Source organism: Vulpes lagopus, chromosome 5 (genome assembly GCF_018345385.1).
Source record: "Vulpes lagopus strain Blue_001 chromosome 5, ASM1834538v1, whole genome shotgun sequence".
Taxonomy (NCBI): Eukaryota; Metazoa; Chordata; class Mammalia; order Carnivora; family Canidae; genus Vulpes; species Vulpes lagopus.
In genome coordinates, this window is record NC_054828.1 from 20,281,183 (window position 1) to 20,291,626 (window position 10,444).

At 41.3% G+C, this 10,444-nt stretch overlaps 1 non-coding gene across 1 annotated transcript; it reads right to left on the minus strand.

Annotated features, from left to right (window-relative positions):
- Positions 1-9,242: 9,242 nt before the first annotated feature.
- On the minus strand, positions 9,243-9,433 carry LOC121492305. Its single transcript, XR_005988200.1, has one exon. It is a non-coding gene; the product is annotated as a U2 spliceosomal RNA (small nuclear RNA).
- Between the last annotated feature and the right edge of the window lie 1,011 nt (positions 9,434-10,444).

Consider the following 10,444-nt stretch of genomic DNA (forward strand, 5'->3'; position numbering starts at 1 on the left):
TATAAAAATGTGCAGCAGAGTAACAAAATATATGATAAAGAAAGTTCTTCTTTATAGAAGAATTGCAATTGACAAAAGCAGAAGAAAGGACAGAACATCATCATTTTGCAAATCCAAGTAAAAATTGACCCATTCAACAGATCCATTCAGCAGCTGACACTACCTTTAGATGAAAGGCTGAGGGAAAGTCTATAGGTGTTGGACCAGACATTGATGTATGAATCCTTTGTTTGACCTTAATTTCACAACAGAAAAGACAGCAGGATAGTGGATGTTTCCTGATGGCATACCATGGGAGTACACAGCACCACCAATGAGGTCTTCTTGACAAAATAATAATAATAATAATAATAATAATAATAATAATAATTGAACTTGAATCTGATAAAGCCTCTAGAACCTAGCTAGCAGTTTAAAGGAAATGAAAGGTTAATATACTTATTTTATTATATAAAATATATAACATATATATAAAATAACATCACAGGGATGCAATTAGAAAAATATAGTTGTGAAAATCCACAAGGCAACTGGCCTGGTTTCTTCAATAAAGAAAAGAAAAGAGTATAATACAAAGGGCACCAAGTCTTTTTTTTTTTTTTTATTGTTATGAGCCCCTTATATAGAATGACCAATCCTGTTTGCCAAAGAGAATCTCTAATTATCTCTGTTTTTTTTCAGGGTGAGTATGTTATCACCATTGATCACCCTCAAAATATTTGTGTGATGATAATATGGTCACCTTACCCATCTACTTGTTAACCCATCAGTTAACAAGTACATAGCCAAACTATCCCACATCCAACCGTTCTTGGTTTTTATAAAGATTGTGCAGGAATAAGAATTATCCTGCGTGACCACTGTATTGGGCAGTGTGGCAGCCATTACAAAGTAACACAGACTGGGTGTCTATGGACATCTATTGTGTCACAATTCTGGAGATTGGAAGTCTGGGATGAAGGTGTCAGCAGGTTTGGTTCCTTCTGAAGGCTGAGAAAGAATGTGCTCCAGGCCTCCCTCTCTGGCTTTGTAACTAGCCTTATTCCTGTGTCTTTCACATTATCTTCCATTGTATACATCCAATTTCTAAATTTTCTCTCCTTGCAAAGACACCAGTCATGTTGGATTAGAGTGCATTCTAATGACCTCATTGTAAATTGATTTCTTCTGTAAAGACCCTTTCCCCAAATAAGATCATATTCTGGGGGCCTAGGGGTTAGTCTTCCAACATAAATTTTTTGGGGGGATGGAGAGGGAAGGCACAATTCAATCCACAATAATGACCAGGACTCTTAAGTGAAGCAATTAGTTTTTTTGTCAAATAATGGAGGAGATTTGAGATCCTGGAGATTGTAATGGATTTACAATGTTCATACGAAAATTCTCAAACCTCACACTCTGAGGAAAGAGCCCAGCAGTGTCCAGATCCTTATCCTAAGCTGATGCATGTTGCAGCTTCATTTGAGACATTGATCACTGGGGAAGGAAATTCCAACATTTAAATCTTGTGGTTCTTCTCTATATCTTCCTCAGCCCTAGAGAGTTTTTGTTCCCCATTTTTTGTAAGCTAGTCCAATAAGATGCCAAGAGCAAGATTACCATTTGGAAAGAAAGTTCTCTCCTGTCCGACTGAGAACAGCCTCAGCAGCTCTAGGATGAGACGCCCAGACACAGGCAGCATCCACAGTGAGCCAGCAGAGGGCAAAGGCACCGGTTACAGCTGAGCACCAAAGGATAGGGCAAGGAAGAGAGTCAGCCAAAAATCAGGGTGTAACTCCAGGAACTACCCCTGCTGAGGGAAGCGGGAGAGCTTGAAATATCCCAAGTCTCAGTAACTCTGTTGGGTGTGGAGTTGGCATTCAATATGGATTCTTGGTTTTTTATTGTAATTGCTATTTATGTTTGCTGGCTTTCCATGGTGTGGTTTCACTGAGAGAATTGGGATTTTACCAAAAAAACATAAAAACTCTATTACAGAAGGAAATTAATCTTTTCCTTCTCTCAGTGCTAAGGGTACCTTTATGGACACTTTTTTTAAAGTGGAAGGTATGATCATAATCTTCTAATCTGATTGAAGTTCTTTCTACAGCTCTGAGTGGGGAGCATTTTTCAACTCACTGGCAGGCATTTTAATTGCTTACTCTAGTCTATTATTATTTCCACCATCTATTAATGCTGGCTTGGTGAAAGGATGAAATGTAATGTTCCCATCATAATTTTTATACATTGTAGGAAAATCTCATATACTCTGTATCTGATCACATCTTATCATATCCAAAAAGAATACAGCTTGCTTAAAGTGAATAGATAAGCTCCTAGAATATTGGTTTTATAAGATGTCTCCGCATTCATGAACAGATATTCTTTGGGCAACTTAAAGCTTCCTACATTGGAAACAATATTGACATTACCACAATATTTCAGTAGATAAGTAACTCAACTGGAGTGAGCATTAGAACAAATGTGCAGATCTAGCAAGTTGGTAATTGCCTAAGTCACTTCTTTCAAAATTATCTCTTACCTAAAATTATTTTGTGCTCTTGGGTGGCCCCCAATGTCCTGTCCATGTCAAAGGGGATCTAGCCCCTTGCCCTCAGGATAACAACCTAGCACCCAGCCTTTACACATCAACCAGACTGCACACTTCCAGACAGGGGAATGTAGAAGCCTTTTCCAATGACATCAGCATCCACTGACTGAATGCTAAGCCTTGCAATCGGTGCATTATGAAAGAAGTACATAGAATAAAGTTATGGAAGGAAAAGGTGAATGCTGGCAGACATACTGCCTCTGTAAAGAGCCTAATCCAGACCAGAGAGTGATCCTGAACTCAGCAGTGGGTTCTTTTATCCAAAGCAGGCAAGGAAAAGGCAGAGGAGCGCTGGGAGACACCTCCATTGATTTATTTCTAAATATGGAAAATAGGAAGCAGTGCCGCTCTATTTCTCTATAAATAGAAGAGATCGAGGCTTCTGAATTCAGGCTGTGAGGTGAGGATGAAGCCCCAAATAAGACAGAGAATCACAGAAAAGTAAAAGCAGGAAGTCTTCTCCAAGGCTTCTAATGCGTGGCTGTGTCTGCTTATAGATTTATACATTTCTTCTTTCCAGCAGTATTGACAAATGATGGTAAAGTTTCTCTCACTTCCAGATGAAGATTATATTAGCTGTCAGCTGCCTACCAAATAGGGACATTGAGAGGATTAATGAGGATCCCAGTGCTACACTGATCGTTGCCATAGAAATGCATAGTTAAGTAGGGCGGTATAAAAGATGTGTCAAATGCAATACTTTTCAGCCCATGGCGGACAATAATGGGAAGACAGAGTGTCTCTTTGCATTGAGGAACCCGAAGGATTAGCATGTCCACAGTGTCCATGCTGCTCTTCCACCTTGTTGTGTGTGCACTCACAAATGTGTTTGTGTGTGCCTGTGTAACTTTTGGTGCAATCATCAGACTGAATCTAAAAGGGCAGGACCCCGGCAGAATTGATACAGCCCAACAATTCAGTGGACTTCAGTGACCTCAAGCAACTTCATGGCTCAGCAAACGACTGGAGCATAAAATCTTCATCTCTGTTAACACAGCATCTTTATAAGCAACATGCCATTTATTCTGCCTCTATCTTTCCTGATTGATAGCAGTGTGGGGGCATTTCTCTTGCTTATTCTGCTGTTTACTTTTCTGGAAAATAAATCTAACCATCCTACTTTTTCATCAAATATCCATATAAGTCCATTCCACATGCCTATCCCAAATTTTACACTTACACCTATATGTTGGATAATTGAATTAAAAAAAAAAAAAAAAAAGAGTAGGAGTCAAGCCAGCCCAGGAAGAGAGAAGAATGTGCAAGCATGGGGAAATGTCCCTACCCTGTCTTAGGAATTTGTGGACTTAGACTGTTCTTCACAACCCAGCTGCACTGTGTTTTGGGAGGAGATACGGTTACAGTGGTCCAGGAGCACCAAGAAGAGACAAGAGAGGACCCAGTAAGCAAGGACGAGGTGCCCTGAGCGCTTTCAAAGAGAGATCTAAGGCAAGCACGACTCTGACAGAATCTCGTGCTGGAACCACAGTGCAAATCCGGGATGAGCTTGTGTTACCTACATGTGGTACAGAACAGCAAGAGCAGTGTTTTCATGTGTGTGTGTGTCTGGCAAGAGGATGCAGGGCTTGGGACCATCACTGTCTATAGTAGAGACAGAGTCCTAGCCAGAGCAGAGAGATTTCTCATTTGGGGTCATGGGTGAGTTGAGGCTGCTGGCTGAAGGCCACTATGGAGCCAGAGGGTAAGGAGGGGCTTTCCGAGTTTCTCTTCCTCAAGGAAAGCAGCCTGCCTGATAACTGGTGATGTTGTACAAATTTGCAAGAAGCACCACTTTCTCTGAACACTTTATTTCCTATCTGCCGAAAATTTCCTGGAGTAAATACACAAATCTCTGAAAACTATGAGGTGCCTGTTACTCCCTGGAGTTGTGCAATCCACAACCTCTAAGGCCTGACAGGACAACCCGGAGTCGTAGTTGCTATTGTTTCTGTTCTAGGGATTTGGTTTCTGAAGTGGGCACCTAAGGGATTGGACACCAGCTGCATTGTTCGGGAGCACTGAGGCCAGAGATAGGATTACCAAGGTGACACTGAAGAAATCTGGCTGGCCAGGGTCATGCTGGCCAGATCAGCCCTGAATGGGACTGTCCAGGTCATGCAAGGATCCAGGCCCACCTCTGTGAACATTTGGTGGCGACTGGCCAGCCTCAAGGACGTAGAACATGGCTGTAGAGAATGAGTGGATGCCTCTGAAGGCCTATCTTAGAAGAAAAAAAGAAAGGAGAGTTTGGAAAGCAATGAGCCAAGTGTTTGTTTCAAAGATATAGTAAAAGCATGGCTGAATAACCCCAGGTGAGATGAATAATCAAGAAGGTGAGAAGAAATAACAAAGAAGAAACTCACCCAGTCACAAAACGTGAGTTTGTTGGGCCAACCAAAGGTCCAACAGATTTATGACTCTCTCTTTGTCTTTCTACCTCAAGAACTCATTCTCTCTCAGAAACACCCCCCCACACACACACTCAGATTCCCCTGAACCTTCCGTCCATTCCTTAAGGGAGGAGATTTGCAATCTCTGACCTACTTCCCAGCATTGAGATAGTATAAAAATAGAAATACTTGTATATACTCTATCGAAGAAATTTTGGAGATGATCTGTTTAAACCCATCATTGCTTGTTCTAGCAGACCAAGCATCATTGTGGCTTTGGGAGCGGCTGCACACATCTGGGGGAACACTGTGCACCGAGCAGTCAGGCCAGCATGCACACACACCTCAGTGCCCTTTATGCCCTGAGTGAAGCCTGCAGCATTTGCCACCTTGGCAGCATGGTGGATTTTCTGGAAGTTTGGTGCTTATGGCTCTGGAAACAAAAATATAGCCATCAGGGTGCTCAAGCTTTCCTCATGCTTTGTTTTAGAAAAGGAAAAAGTAGATGATAGGAGGCATCAACAATTATACAATTGCCCTGGGTTACTGTTACTCAGCATCCTATAACAACACATTGATTTTAATGTCTTGGCCTTCCAAAAATGGCTTTTCATCTGTTGCTGAAGGTAAATGCAAAACATCCAGTCAATCTAGGCAAAAATAAGTCCATTAAGGGGAAGCAAATCACTCAAGCTGCATTGGCCTCATGTAGCAATGGCCCAAGAGTCAAGAGAAGAAGCACGTACTAGAATAAGGATTATAAGGAAATTGCTTTCATGTAATCAGGGTCCAGATGGACTGAAGTCAGAACATAGTTCCCTGATTTGCATAACTTTTTGTTCTCTGAGCCACAAGAAAGGGCTGTTCCAACATCCAAGGAAGGCCTTTGAATTCAAACAAATCATTCTTGTGACCTATGGCCAATCCTCTAGCCTCTCACAGATGTTTCCCTTCATATACATAGAAGAAATAATATCGCTCAAGCTCAGGTATTCACTTGGGGAATTAACTAACATTTAAAAAGCTCATCTTCCAAGAGCCATGCCATGCGGAAGGAACATAGCTTAGGCGCACAATACAGCAGTTCATGAAATGTCTGCTGTGTGACAGAAAGAATGTCCCTCTAGAAGGCAGACAATCTGGATTCCAGACCTGCTCTGCCACTGTTGCACAACATGACCTTGAATATATCACAAACACACTCGAGACTCAATTTGCTCGTCTATAAACCAAAACATCTGTATCCAAGGAGCTTGCCTTTGCTGACATCTTATCCTGCCAGGACCACTACACACATACATGTACATGTGATAGATGACGAGAGAGACAGAATAGAGTTGGTTGTTGGTTTCCCCAAATTTGTTGAAATAAAGAGTGTTTGACATGTAGATTTGACATGTAGATGTTAGTAATATATATAGTAAATATGCTGAGAAACACAATTAAAACCCTCCTGAGTAGAAGGTGTCACAGCTAAGGGACAGTTGCCTAAGCTGAGGTCATTTGCAAACACATCAGTTAACGAGACCTTACCACACATAAAAAAATAGAATCTTTCAAGTATTGAACAGATAATGCAGTAAAAGATATTCCACACTTTATTTTTAAATAAAAATTCAACAAAACAAGGCAGCCAATTAATCCCTAACACATATTTATTCACTGATTCATGTAATGAGTATCTATGCAGCAATGCCTACTATGTGCCAGATGCTGTGCTGGGAATTAAACAAAGTAATGTTTGTTGGAGTATGAAATCTAGGAGGAGAAAGACAACAGAAAATAAAGCTGTACCCATATCCCTGTCCTTGGAATGTGGTCTCTGTCTGCCTTCCCCACTCCCAGAAGCTGCTCCAAGGACACAGCCTCGGGATAATGATGTTGTATTGAGAACACCTGCACAGTACATGTGATTGAACCCAGTGAAGGCCTCTTTATAAACTTCCAGGCTTTGGTAGATGGGTGTGGAAATCGACTTATCTTGCTTGCAGCCCCAAGACAAGCCTCGAATGTAAGCTTTCTTGCTGAATAATTCTTGCTGAAAATTTCTTGCTGAAACCTGCCAACCCGGAGTGGCTACCTTTCCTCGGTATCTCTCTGCCCTCTGTGCCTGGGGACCAGTTTTGGGTTTCAGATTACACCCAGGAAGCTCCACGAGAGTTTGCAAACCATCACTAGGGCAGGCAGACACCTGCTAGGAAGCTAAACTCAGTGAGTTGGGGGCATAAAAAGAGGCAGCTGGGGTGGCACCTGGGTGGCTCAGCCTGGTTAAGCATACAACTTCCTTTCCAGTTGTGATCTCAGGGTTGTGGCTGCATCGGGCTCCCTGCTCAGCAGGGAGTCTGCTTCTCCCTCTCCCTCTGCCCCTCCTCCCCCACACCCCGCTTGTGCACTCTCTGTCTCTCCCTCAAATAAATAAATAAAATCTTTAAAACAAACAAACTAAAGAGAAGCAGCTGGGGGACTATTGTAGGTAGCGTGGGGGCATCAATATGGGTTGCTGCCCATACCCTTTTATCATTTCTTCTATGCTCTCAGGGCTGAAACTGAGAACTTGCATTTCCTTGGAACGTTTCCTCCCTACACGAGCACCCAATGTCTCTCTGAGGAGTTAGGTGATTCAGTGAGAAAGTGAGCCATGCAGGTATGTGGGGTGTTTCCAGGCAAAGCCTAGAGTGTGTCTAAAGACATGGAGGTGGACAAGTATGCAAGGCAGGATGCCAGGAGTGTGATAGGCCCCAGGGGAAAGAATAAATGGACACTGTCTTTAAAGAGGAGGAGGCAAAAACAAAAGGAAGCCAGAAGTAAGCACTATTTATAAGTTAGAAGGATAACAGAGGAAGACATTAATTCACCAGCCTGGACAGTGCAAATTTCAGGAGAGATGTTGAATGTTGGCAGGATGGACAGAATTCATGGCAAGGGAGCACCATGAGTGAAGGCACAGAGAGAGGAGCCTTCAGAGCTTGTCCTAGTAATCCTAAAGCAGAACAAAGAAATGACGTATCATTTCACCTGCCCCAACATGAGTATAACTACTGTCACTTTACCTCACTGTGCCTTCTCCAAGAGTTGGATGACGACTGCACAAAGAAGGGGTGCACAGCACAAAATAGAAAGGGAAGAACACAGATCATCTCTTTTTATAGAAGCACTTGCTGCAGCTGAAAAGACGAGCTATGCATGCACGTGCAGGGGCAGACCACAGACAAGGACCTGCCTACAAGGCACAGTCCTGCAAGACACAAAGGAGGGAATCATCATGGTGCATGAATGCAAAGGAAGGCTTTGCGGAGAGTTAAGCATCCAGCTGGTCCTTGCTTGTTCACATGCACCTATTCACTACCACCTCCATGTGTTCCGAAGGGTTCTATCCAATGGTCAAGATGCCTGGGTGGGAATCCCTGCTTGTCCACTCCTGGTCATAACCTTGGAGGTGTTCATCTGTCTTTACCTCTGTTTCTTTATCTGTAAATGGAGAAAATGTAATGCAAGCATGACATCTGCCCCCAGTAGTCACTCAGTGAAAGTTAGCTATTACCTATCTTTCCTCTCCCTTCTTTTCTCCTTTTCTTTCCCCTTATTACTGTTACCAGAATGCTTTTCCTTTCCAGAAGACATCACTTGCAATTTTCGAACAAAGCTAAAGCCCATTCCTAACCTGTTGTTCATTGTAATCCATTGGCCTCATCTACCACAAGGCTCCTCAAGTATGCAACTATATGGTTCTCAAGTATCCAACCATATGCAAACCTACGGGACATTTCTCCAACTTCATCTGACCCTAAAACAACATGGGTTTGAACTGTGTGGGTCTACTTATATGCAAATTAAAAAAAAATAAATATGTTAGAAAAATTTGGGAGATTTGTGACAGTTTGAAAAAAATTTGCATGGAACCACCTAGGCTTATCAATATTGAAAAAATTAAGAAAATGTTGGGTATGTCATAAGTGCATAAAACTATGCAAATACAATTCTATTTTATCATTGACTACCATAAAATATCTACAATCTATTATAAAAAGTTAAAATTTATCAAAACTTATGCACACAAGCACTATTCATTATCTTTTCATTTTTGATGTCTAGTGCTAATATACATCCACGATGTTTTGTATAAGACAACACTGATGTAGGTGCTAACAGATGGACGATTTGCCTTATAGACAATTGATGTAAACTTACTGTATAGTTAAATACCGGACAGTGTAGTAAATGACATTTTATTTTCTCTGGCTTACTTTTTTTTAATTACCCAATAAGGGTTCACCATTCTTGGAAGTACTTCAATACCAGGTCGATGCATGGAGTGGATGGAGCAAGTTCCTAGTCTATCTCCTTGTTCCAAAAATCCATGTAATATATTGTCCTTGAATTGAGGACATACCAAATATTAAACTGATAAGAACAGGTACTACACTTGATTTTACCCAAAAGGCTGAGAAACAATCAAGCTTACTTTATTATAAGAATACAGCATATAGGATCCCTGGGTGGCGCAGCGGTTTAGCGCCTGCCTTTGGCCCGGGGCGCGATCCTGGAGACCCGGGATCGAATCCCACGTCGGGCTCCCGGTGCATGGAGCCTGCTTCTCCCTCTGCCTGTGTCTCTGCCTCTCTCTCTGTGTGTGACTATCATAAATAAATAAAAATTAAAAAAAAAAAAAGAATACAGCATATAATATATGATATACAAAAATATATGTTAATCTGTTTATTTTATTGGTAAGGCTTCTGGTCAATAGTATTCTATTAGCAGTTAAGCTTTTTGGGAGTCAAAAATTATATTCAGATATTAGATTGGGTTTGGTGCCCTTAATCTCCCTGTTGTTCAAGGATCAATTGTATTTGCTTCTTTCTGCAATCTACTTTATGCTAATCTTCTGTAGAAGGAGCATGTGCGCATGCGCGCAAGCACACACTCGTACTTTTAAAACACACATGAACCTAGAAAGATTATTAAAGCAATTTAACAGTGATTTTTTTCATCTGTAAGATGTGGATAATAATAGTACCTATCTCAGAGGACTGTTGTGAGGATTTAATGGACATAGGTAATGCATTTCAAATATCCCTGGCCCATAGTGTTAGCCATTATTATTAGCTTTATTATTTATTCATTTTAAGCTTGAGGCAATGCTATGTCCATAAATGGCTGCCATTAGTGACCTCTAATATCAAATTATTAAGTGGTTCTATTTACTTAAAAGTCGTTGCCATAATCATGATGGGGAGTGGGGAGGATATCACAGCAACAAGAATACCCAAGTAGTCTATTAAATCCACAGGATCTAGATTGACAGAACAATTATCTTTTCCCTAAATGGGCATTTTCTACCACTTATAAAACCATCCCATCCATGTCCAATGTTTTTCCACTCAATAGATTTCATATTTCATCAGTCTTCTTGTGTTTCATGTGCCATTGAATCATATGTGTTTGTCAGTTAAAATAGTCAGCT